Here is a 12,372-nt window from a genome sequence, read left to right as displayed (position 1 = left end):
TTAGACAGATGGATCATCTGTATCATCTGGATCTCAAACACTCTAGAAACAGTATTTTAAAAAGCTGAGCAGTGATTCCATGTAGGAGCCTGTAGTAAGAGTTGTTTGACTTTAAGAAGTCATTACCACTTTCAGCTCAAAGTCACGTCCTTTCTATTTTGCAGCCCAATACTTTAGGAAAAATCTGACCATAGGTCCATACTACTAGAAATACTAAGACATAGTTCCGTAGTTTCATTGCTTGTTCTACAGACACTTTTTTATTAGCAACCTCTACTGAGAATCTTAATGCCTCTTACTACCTCTTTAAAATGAGCAGGACGTCCATCCAAGCACCACTGAACACCTAGGAGCCAATTTCATACCAAAGATTTTCTTTTTCAGCATAACAATAATTCTCCCCTGCTGCTATTATTGGGTTTTATGCATACTGTAAGGCACCACTTGTGCATGAATAAAAATTATCTGATTAGAAATTCACTATCATGTCAAAGACACAGCTTCAGGGATGGTCACAACACCAAGGTCACTAGTTAGAAACACAAGGAGTCACATCAGGAAGCGCACAGAATCCTCAGGATAAGTTATTATACTTAATGGCTACTTAGGATGTTAAGGAAATTCAACCCTGTTTAAATGCAGGAGTTGTGATTAAAAAACTGTGTATGATTTCTGGTGTATAGTACTATTCTCAAAAGAATAAAAAGAATGTGCTTTAAACAAGAAAAAAATAAAAGAACTGAAAAAAGAAAGGGAAAAAAAGCAGGCATTGATATGAGACAAGAATCATATTCTTAAGCTCTTCAGTACTCAGGCAAATGTTGAAAATTACCATGGCAAAAAGCAGATTGGTGCTGAAAGGATGTCCGTTGTTACAAGGAACTACTGAGAAGCTGCTAAAACTCTCTGGGCACATATCACCTCTGACCACTTTAACATCCTTCTGCTAAGCCAAAGAGATGATAAAGTATTCTTTTGGCTTCTAATTTTTCTAGCTCTTCACATAACTTGATGGGGTTTAAAAATTTAAATTGTAGGGGAGGTTATGCTGTTGGCTTGGAAAATTAGGTGGAGTTGCTAATGTTTGACAGATTTCTTTTTAATCCTTTAGAGAGAAATATAAAATTCAATACAATCAAAGAAAATAAGCTCATGACTACCATTGTTAGTCCCTTCTTTGGAATAAAAATTTAATGGTTTCAAAGAATTTTCTATCATGCCTGAAAAGTTGTTGGGAAAATTTCTTTTCAAAGATGATCTATTTCAACCAAACCCTTCCACAGAGAGTTGATTATGGACAAAATAGTAACTCTCTTGCCTTCTCTTGGACAATGTCTAACCTCCAGAATTCATTTTTTTAGTTAAGTCTCTCTACTTCATTTTTAGGTCTGCAGTCATATTTTACCTACAGAGATATAATGTAGATATATTTCCATCTTTTGTGCTTGAATTCTCTCTTGGTCTCAGGAACCCTAACTGCACTACACTTCTGCTCTCTTAAACTAAAGCAATCCACCTCCATCTCGGGCCTGTCATTCTTGGAAAAACTGCTTCCTAATCACAGTACAAAAATCAATCTTGCCCCAAAGACCTGAGTTAAGGGTTAATTCTTTCAGGATCTCTTTCTCCTTTATAGCATTCTCAATCTGATTTTTAACCAGCACACAGATTAATACTCAAGTACATATTCAGATGTAGACTGGAAAGGTCTACAAGTCAGAGGAGGAAATATAAGACATAGGTCTAATAAAAAAATACAAGGTAGAAGTCAACCTTATCAACTATGGATGACTGCATATTTCTAAATTTCACTTCTCTTTTGGTCTCTTTACACACAATAGAAAGTCCTAAATCTACTACTAAAACTACAGACTGTTTGCTTTGTTATATTGATATGAAAAAATAAAAAAAACAAACTTAAACAAGCTTGCACTTGTTTTTTTCATGGTCAGCTGACACATCTCTCTTTTTCACTACCTTGTATTCTTCATAAAGATTTCACTCACTATGTTGTTCAGGCTCTGTGTTGTTCAGGCTCCATTTAACAGCCAGACTTTCACACATACACTTTCCTCTCTGAGCCCAGGAATGGAATGAGCCATTTAATTGGGCTCTGATTACTTGATTGCTTCACAGTTTACTAATGATCTGAACATTGAAAGGAGAATCCAAATATTGCAAGAGGAATAGCAATGACATTGTGTTTTATGAGACTGTTTAGAAAAGCCTCCCACGTACGTATATCAAATGTGGTTAAATCTTTGATGCTATACTGTCTGCTACTTCCTATAATATTAGTGGGAAATAATATTTTTAACCCTCTTTGAATCAACTGAATTAGCTAATTATGTACAGCTGTATTTGAGATAGATACTACTGGCCTCACTGTTTTTCCCTGTACTTTACAGCCTGGATGCCAGTATGCATTAATAGAAATAAATCATGATTTTATCTCACTTAATTGCAAGATAAGAATCAAATCTATTATCTGATCAAGGGCCTAATTATTTTCTAAAATGGTATCCTACACAGCACCTATACTTAGCACTTCTGAGCTCTTGTGAGTAGCACAAATCACCTATTCAGATTGCATTTTTACCTACCCCTTAGGTAGCAGGATTTGCCTAAAGGTGTATATCAAGCAATAAAAAGTTATCAATTTATATTTACATTTATCTGATTTATACAGACACATACACAAAGGTGCACATGTTCATAACCACCCATTCTCTTTCAGTCAAAGTAGAAAATGTGCTTAGAAACCAAAAAAACCCTAAAATTAAATATGCAAACTTAAGTCCTCTCTTTGCATTATTCTTATTTTCCTAGGACTTAATTTTAAAAACTAAGTCTCGCCAATTCTATTGACAATTAACATATTGTGTTCCTGTCACAGAATATCAACGTTTTTTACATAGTAAAGAAGATCACCCCAAGAGCAGAATCACCAAGAAAATCAAAGCAAACACTGTCCTCCAGAATTAGATTCAGACAGATGTCTAGAATGAGTCCTGAGGTCACTGAAATTAGGAGTCTGCAGTACACATCAAAGAACTGCAGATCTACACCATATCAAGTGCAATAAATATATTCCAGGGGATTACCTGTCCTTTTAGTTGTCTCCACACTCCTACAAACAGGTTGTGAAGTAAGTGCACCTGTGTCGTATCTGTAACTGCAGACTCAGTTTTATTTGATATGTCAACAGATCTCCAGTGCTTATTCAAGGAAATATATGCCAACAATTTACCATGTAACTTTTCTTTTCTTTTCTAGAAAATAAGGAGAAATAAATTGTTCTTGGCAATGTACTTGAACATTGCCAATGCAGACTGATGACATCTAAGCAATGTGAAACTCTTACACTTCATGTAATGAAAATATGTACAGAAAAACTCACAGCAATAACAAAAAAAGCACATGAGTCTGTGTAAAAGCTTTGGTGACAGCTACAAGCACTGCACCAAAACATCTGTTTCGAAATTTGTGAGGGCTTGTCTCCTTCCTATTTTTTTTCCTTGAGAGTTAGAGAATTAGGTTAGCAAGTATACTAAAGGCCAGCTGCTAAAGGAAAACTAAGCATGTGCAACGAGACAGAGCCATCTCAACATCCCCTGGGTAGAATTAACACATGCACTTAATGTGCAGCAACTACTTGGTCACTTCTTCCCAATTTGTATAGGGAGGAAGTGCCTTTAGCTCATCTACTTTGTTGATTGTCTCAAACTGGAAGGACTTTCATTACTGAAAATAAACTACACCAAGGATGACAGGGCTGATTGGATTTTTCTCTGCAGAGATTAGGCTTTAGAAAAAATTTTGGGAGGCATTATTGTGCTGGATACCTTAACTTCACTCAATCTTGAGGTTCTATAGCTCCAAAAGATTAATAAAAACATTGATCACTCTAATTTTTACAGTTTTGTGACTGTGGACTTGACAAGGGTAAATGCAGCACTGAAAAAGGCTGACACTTCCCACAATGGAAGGCTGATCAGAAGAAAATTATGCCTAGTATCTAGTAGAAAGCATTCTTCATTACCTTAGAAGATTGCTTTCACAGCTTTTGGTCTGGAAACCATTAAAATGTTTGATAAGATGTAGCACTTCTCCAGTATTGGTGCTTGCTCAGCTGTGGTACAAAGCTAGAAATTCTTCTTACTAAAAAGCACCTGGGCAGATAGCCTTCAAATCACTGTACTTCCTTCTTGCCTCTTCTAGCCACTTTGATATCAGAGAGGCAACTCTGATCAAACACATGCCAGCTTTGGAAGACAACTATCAGAAATAAATAATTCAATTCCACCACAGAAACTTGATTGGAGCAATCAAGGCATGAGAGCCAATGGCAGCATCACTGCAGACTTAGGCAATTATTTGAAATCCACCACAACTGTAGGACTGGCCTGAGAACTGAAAGCTGGGTGGATTTCACTCACTTTTAGTAGGTCTCACATGATAGAGTATTTACAGCTGACTTAAAATAATCTTATATGAAGTGGCTTCAATAATGTGACTAAATCATACCTTTGTAAGATATTTACCACAACTGTATTCAATTTGAGGAAAACCCGCTCTCTCCTCCCTCTGGTTGTCAGAGAATTACTGACTCCCACGCTAGGAATCCTGTACATGCAGATGACACAATCAATTATTGCTAAAAAAAACCTTAAAGCACTGAGTCAAGTACAATATTGATGTCTAAGAACCTTTAACTGTTCTTCCTACAGTAGGAGCTTTTCAACTCATGTGTCAAGTTCTCTCATTGCCAAGACGGCAAGCTGTTTTGCTGCTGTTGCTCTTCCAGATCATCCACAGAAAGACTGAGATTTAAGCTCCCTTAGGCTTAAACACACAACTTGCTCTTTCAGCTGGCTGTCAGAACTCTCCTGGCTGAGCCACTTTTATAACTGTGCTGTTTTGGGCTGGGGTAGAGTTAATTTTATGCCATCTTCCTCTCCCACGTGGGCATTATGCAAAGGAAATCCCAAGCTTCCCACTTGGAATTACCACTACACGATGCAATCATTACACTGTCAATTTTACACCAAAGGTATACAGATACCCTTCTGACATTCTACATAACTCTGAATATAGAGAATCTATCTTTTCACTTCTTGATAAATCCTTAGTTCTCACATCCTTAGTTTCTCTACAGCAGAAAGGCCTAGGGGCTGACTTTCTGAACCACTACCATTTTCTTAGCCATGTCTCAAAGAACAAACTGCTTCTAGGTCCTTTGCTAGAAAGAGCTTCTATACTTCCTTTTCCTAGATCCCACCTTCACACTTGCAACACACTTCCATTAGTCCTGTCCAGCATTCAGAAGCAGCTAAACCAATATCAGACCAATATCAATGAATGACACAGGAATTAGACCACCAGCAACACTTCCATCAAAGGAAAGAAACATTAATGTAAAACAGTAAGGGTGCTCCCTTTCTGTTCCTTAGCTTTTGTGTCAAGTACAAAGCCAATTAAAAAAACTAGGCTTCTTACCAGAACTTCCACGTGCCATTTATTCTCCGTGGCTAATATTGCTAGTTCAAGAAACATAAAACTAAGTCTAGTAAACATGCCTTTCTGTCCATATTATTAATACCAGGTGATGGAGTTCTATAGCAAGCTCTTGAATCAGTTTGGGCCCTGCCTGTTGAGAACAGTGATAAACTTGTGAGTCTTGCAGGAATTGCACTGGCTTGAAAATTGCTTTGAGATCTTTGTGCTTTGATGAAAGATATCCAAGAGGAGGCAGTAGTTACAAAGCCACAGATTAAATAGCTGCATTCAGTATTTTCACTTCAGCAATAAATATGTCCAGATCTATCCACAATGGGAAAAAGCTTTCAAAAGAATGTAACTCCTCCTGAAGATTCTACAAAATAGTAGAGCAAGATCAAATTCAGGAGCAGAAATACAGTATTGAATTTCATCTTATTTTATACAAGCAAAGTGATTTGAGGTGTTCTATAGCACATACTAAGTAATTTTAAAAAATATCAGAAACCTCATGCAGCAGGATGCTAGAAATTATAGTCTGCAGGCCTCCAAAATGATAGCCTATAACTCACAAGGAAGTAATTTTAACCAATTTTGGATTTTCAAAAAACTGAACAAATCTCATTTCTCCTCGGTTACCTTTTTTCCCCAAATGCAAAATTTGTTTTATTATTATTTGACATTTTTACAAACTTTACTGTCATACTGTAACACTTGACTAACACAGCATCATGTAAAGTGTGCTTGAATATTTTTTTTCTTATTTTTGGGGAGAGTCTAATTCTCTAATAAGGGTCCAGATCATAAAGAGTCAACACCAAAAAAACCCAGGAGGAATGAGGGGTACAGCCCCTCTAATAACAGATACATCTGTTTTGAGGTGTTCTCACAACAGACTGCAACTCACTCTTACCCCACTGTTTTTCTTTATCTCCATGGCGTAGACCAGTTATTATTGAATGAAGATAAATAAAAGGCTTCAGCATACTAACTACCTTCTTATTTTCACAATTATTTCTTAAAACATCTATCACCATACATTCTCATATTCTACTCTGTACACATCCCATTGTGTATTTTATAGAGAAATTTCAGTAAATCAGCATCCCCCATTCTGTGGTTTTCCTTATAAAATAGCATTACCAAGCCCAGATTCTTAAATGGATAAACCAACAAATAATGCTCTAGAACACAGATTTAAAAAAAAAAACAAACCAAAAAACACAACACCCACCATATACAGGTCACTCAGCCTTTGCCTGAGAAATGGCTGGTGGTAGAGGGGTGGAGGAATGAAAATTCTGACTCAACATTTATTTTTCAGTGTCCTTTAGACCAAGTCAGTATCAAGGGTGAACTCTACCAACATAAACTGTAACAGTTCCTGCCACAGACCAGGGTCATAACACAGGATAACCAAACAAGAATATAAAAGAGAGCTAAGAAGTTTAAAATCCCAAACCATTTCAGTCTCTTCTGACAAAAATCATTGTTTCTGCAGCAAAACAAACACATAGAATAGGAATAGCCAGGTGGAGAGAAAGAAGACAATTTTTCTCACACTGCTTTTATTTATTACTCAGAGAGCACTGCAGCTGCAGGGAATCCCGAGTAGATGTCCACGGCCAAAACTAATGTTACGTAAAAAGAACAAACACGAAACTCCTCATTCTCTGTTTTGCTGCTTTTGTTGCTAACATGAATCCCTTACACACCTCACTGCATGTGGCCATCATTGTTTTAAGTACCTGACAAACCATAAGCACAATAGCCTAATCCTTCACTGCAAACAGCTCCATAAAAACTGACAACAGTTGGTTGGTAAATATAGCCATCAAATTAACAAAATGGTTTGGGTTTTTTTTCCCCAGGAAATTCACCATTTAAGGTGAGAGAAGCAGGCAAGCATAACTGTGCACCACCACCTTTGTGGGACAATTACATATTTGTATGAATGACTCATTTCTCACCACACCTAAGTGAACATTGTGCAGATGGAGCAACCCATTGATATTCAAGCTTTGTGTATTAACATCATGCTCCCCTTTCAACTAGAGTAGAATTCAAGTCAGTGAATGAAAGAAAGAACATGCAGAGATGCTGCTCTCTATTATCATAAATATTTCTAATTCCTTAACTGAAGTTATGAAGTTGCACAGGTGCTGTGGCATAACCCAAGTAGTGTAACTAGAAAGATATCCAGCACAAATAAGGACTGAAAGAGTTCAGAGAACCAAAACCTAATAATGTGTATCATAAGTGTAATTTTCACCTGACTTAGAATAGAATATCCTCAGTGGGAAGAAATGCAGAACTGTGTAGAGCTCAAACTACTCAGACTCTAACACATCTAACAACTCTGCAGAGCAAGACAACTTTAGACAAATGTGGAACTGCCCAGCGATCTAAAGCATGAAGTTTAGGTGAACACATATGAGAAAGAAAGGGATCTCTGAAGATAACAAAAGGAAAATAACATGAAGAAGCAACAGAAAAAATTAGGAAAAAGTCTGTAGGAGATTGTTGGCATATGTAAAGACAAAGATTTGCTGGAAAACACTGGCTGATAATAGCAAAGAATTTCCCCTTGATTTGATTTCATAGAATGGTTTGGGTTAGAAGGGACCTTTAAAGGCTAACTGGTCCAATCATCCTGCAAAGAGCAGGGAAATCTTCAATTAGATCAGGTTGCTCAGAGTCCTATACAACTTGAACTTGATTGGTTCCAGGCATGAGGCATTCACCTCCTCCCTGAGCAATCTGCTCCCGTGTTTTACTACCCTCATTGTAAAAATCTTTTCTTATATCCAACCTAAATTACCTCTGTTTAAAGCCATTACTACATGCTCCATCACAGCAGGCCCAGCTAAAATGTTGGTCCCCATCTTTCTTATAGATCCCCTTCAAGGACTGGAAGACTGCTGGAAGGTCTTCCCAAAGCCTTCTCTTCTTCACTCTGAACACACCCAATTCTCTCAGCCTTCCTCACAGGAGAGATTTTAACCAATTATTTCATTAATGATCAGAGGCAACTTCACTAATACATGGAGAAATTGGACTTGACACATCTGTTCTACTTAACTGGGATATTATCAGAGATATCTACTTTCATCTACAATTTCTTCTCACCAAAACAATTCTCAGAAAATGTAACCAAGCTTTTTGTTGTTTGGTTTTTATTTTATATGCACATCAAAAACAATCACAGATTGTCTCCTTGTTAGGTTGAACTGATGCTGAGGCCAGTTATTCTTGTTACAGTACTAGAAATAAGTATTCTGGGGAGATAGGTGAAGTCTTGTGCTCCACAATAAAGCATTTTTAACCACATAAAAATACTGCGCTTAAAGGTATCCTTTGCAATAAAAGAGCATAATTATATTCTTAAGTCTCTTTCAGACACCCCAGAAGTTGCCTTCTCTCAGAACTATAGCAGATTGAAACAGTGAGAACTTCAATGTGTATAGTCAGGACATTTGGTACTAGGAGAAAAATTTTCCAGTTGTTTTCCAACTTACATTCAACTCTATTTCCTGTGTGAAAGAACTGAGTTTCCATTACCTACTGAAAAAGCTTATTCTTTCAGCCCAATATTGCAAAGAATTCTGACAGACGGCATGACAATGAGGTTTAGAACTCAATGTGTAATATAAAAAAATATATACTGGATACATGAAATGATTTTTTTCTGGATAACTTTTGCTCAAAAATAGCTCAATGGTACCTCAGGAAACTCAGCTGGCAGAAAGGACCACATGAGCTTGTTTGCTAAGTCCACTTTCATAATGCAGTCTGAGGATTGCTGCGAAGACTGATGCAAACCTAAGACACAGTGACCCCATATGCCTGACCAGGAATCCCTTTTAACACCCCCAGCCCCCTTAAAGTGAGAGATAGTTTTAGTGGAAAAACCAACACCATAAGCATTGTTAGAAGCAAGGTGACAACAGCTGACCCTAAAATGGAAAGAGAAGCTTTGGGCAGAGATGACCAAATAGTGCTGCTACACCACCAGAGTTATATATGAATTGCAAAGTCCTTTTGGCCTATCACTTTTTGTGGTCCCACAGAGATATAGAGGGATTTTAGAAGGGGTGGCATTTTTTACAGAGGCTTCCATATTTCAAATGAAGGTGTTAAGTTTCCCTCAATCAGACTGAGTTAAAAAAAAAAAGAAAAAATACCACAAAAAACTATGGAATACCTACACACACAACACCCACATGTATTTACAACCAATATCTCACCAAACACAACACATGCATGTGCATGCACACTCACATTCTCCATTGAGAATGAATGTGCGAATTCTTCTTGGGTGAGTTTAGGCTCTAAGTACCTTCCAGAAAAAAAAGGAACAGGGAAGAATACATGCAAATTTGAGGCTGAAGAGGAAGTGTATGCTGACTTCTGCAATGACTAACATTTCATAGGTCTCTCAGATTTCATGAGATTTAACCAAAACTCAAAACTCTAGAAGAAAATATAAGATCTACTATTGCCCCAAAACATTTCCCTATCTCCTGGTTTCACCCTTAGTCAAGGACAACACTTCATATTATCTATCTCTAAAAACAGTTATTAATATCTTGACCTTTTTCACATATCTTGTGTTTTTCTCTTAAATATTTCACATACTTACTTTGCTCTAAGTAGCCCCGGTACCATTTCCTTGAGTAAAAGGGACACTACAATTGACCAAGACCTTGTCACTTGAAGCAGCAAAAAAATGTCTCCATGCATCTGCTTTTCCCTTAACACAGTTAAGTCATAGCTTCCCCAATCGACCTCTAATGTAATACATACAGATATTTCTTTCCCAAATGACATTTGCTATTGGGCTGTATCTTTTAATATATACAAAGACAACAATTAATTTCATATTCCTTAAACATAGTATTTTGTCACTTTGTATTTTGCCAGGATCTTTTTCTTTGATTTTATACCAGCTCATCTTGCTTTTTAAATCCCCATAATCTCTGCACATCTGCAAACTATTAAAGCATTTGTCAAACTTGAAGTTCTGTCCAAACTACATTAGAATTATCACCTTTTTATTTCAGATCTTGGCAGCTTATCTTTTTATGTTCTACCTGGCTCTCTATTACATTGTTCATTTTTTCAGCAGGAAAAGATCCCTTGCTACACCACTTTCTCACAGAACCCTACTTTTTTCTTTTGCTATGCAGCTGGGTTTATTCAATCCTTATTTCTCACAGATTACAGTTCATTATTTCACTGATTGCATTTATAATTTGAGATACTTTTAAAAATAAAAAACAATAATATAAAGAAATAGAAGCGAGTCTTCAGAAGTTTATATTTCAATTCCTATTTAAAACCAAAACACTACTGGATCCTCCATTGAGGAATGGTGGTCAGTCATTACAGTTTCAGTGGCATTCATTTTGGATCATGAAAGAGGGAAGAGTTGCAGACAGGAGAAAAAGAAGAGAGTTTGCATTGCAAAGGCAAACTGCTCTCCTGCAAGGTTAAACCAAGATAATTTTAGAAGCCATTCCGAGTAATGTATTTATGCAGGTTTTTCTGACCTAAGCAAAAATTTCAAAGAAAAACATCCCAAACCAACCAAACACCACCACCACAAGGGTCCTGCATTACTTTCAGCTAAAGAAAGAGGAAATCTCTCTGCCCACACATAAATGAAACAGTCAACAGCTTAAAGAGAGAGCTTTTAATAATTTTAATAATAAGATTAGCCTCTTTTAAATAGCATTTTATTATAGTCCACTTACTAATAGAGATGGCTCATAAATACCATTCTTTTATACAGCTAGATAGCATCTGGGTTGATGTCTTTCTCTCTTTGCCCACCTACTTTCAGTTCTATTGAGATGCCATAAACCCCAAAAGGTCTGACAGATATTAGATAATATTACTGACCCTAACTCTCTCTATATATCTATCTCCTGTAATATTTCTTCAGCACTCATATCACTTCTTGGTACTTTGGCCCCTTTTCAAATGCAGATAACGTGCAACACTTGAACAGTCTTGTACTCATGCTGCAAGCATAAACATCACTGAGATATCCACAGATGAAAGACTGCACACACACATAAGCCAGTATCCCTGGACACACAGCTGGAAAAATGCCTGTACAAAACTGCTAAAATACTCCAATAATGTGTGTATCATCACATGCATTCCTAGCTATCTCAGGTACTAGAAACCTAAGTTTGGAGAAGTCTCTTCTGCAGTTTCCAGTGGCTTCATCAGCAGTGAAACAGAGTAAGAAGCACCCCTCAGTGCAGAAAAATGCAGTATTGCACTTCTCCTAGCATTTCTGTCAAAATCAGCAGGCAGACCACAAGGACATGCCCTCTGTTCACAACATCACCCTTAATTTTACCTTATTCTGTGACAAAGCAAACATCACTGTTGAAAGCAAAGATTCTGGTACTCAAAATTTTCATACCGGTTTTCACCAGCTGCTTTTTTCATGGGTTTTGGTGAGTTTTTTAGCAGTACCTTCAAAAGCATTTGTACAGACAATAGCTTGGGGGTCATCAGTTTTTCTCCACACTTGCATAATATAAATTTTCACAAACAAAAAAAAAGTGATAAAATATTTTGTTGCATTTAAGTAGCTGAAAATCAAATATGTTTGTAAAAAAGTAAATTAAGATTTTTACCAAAAAGGAAGAAGTAAAGACTTCTACACCTTTGTAGTCACACATTCAGAACCGTATTTCAAAACCCCAGTAATGTGTTATGCATACATAACACTGACATGATTTTCACAAGAAACAAAATATGAACCTGTCCTTCCCCCAGTGAGACTGACAAGCCCCTTGGTAAAATAGGAGATCCTCCATCATGATTTTGTAAATAACCACAGCAGTTAGTTTA

The 12,372-nt window shown here is 36.9% G+C and overlaps 1 protein-coding gene across 12 annotated transcripts in view; it reads right to left on the bottom strand.

Moving 5' to 3' along the window:
• The window catches only part of GRID2 (glutamate ionotropic receptor delta type subunit 2), an 809,145-nt gene that overhangs the window by 585,801 nt on the left and 210,972 nt on the right, over positions 1-12,372 (bottom strand). The window lies entirely within an intron of this gene.

Source organism: Passer domesticus, chromosome 4 (assembly GCF_036417665.1).
Source record: "Passer domesticus isolate bPasDom1 chromosome 4, bPasDom1.hap1, whole genome shotgun sequence".
NCBI lineage: Eukaryota > Metazoa > Chordata > Aves > Passeriformes > Passeridae > Passer > Passer domesticus.
This window is presented reverse-complemented; position numbering and strand designations above follow the sequence as displayed.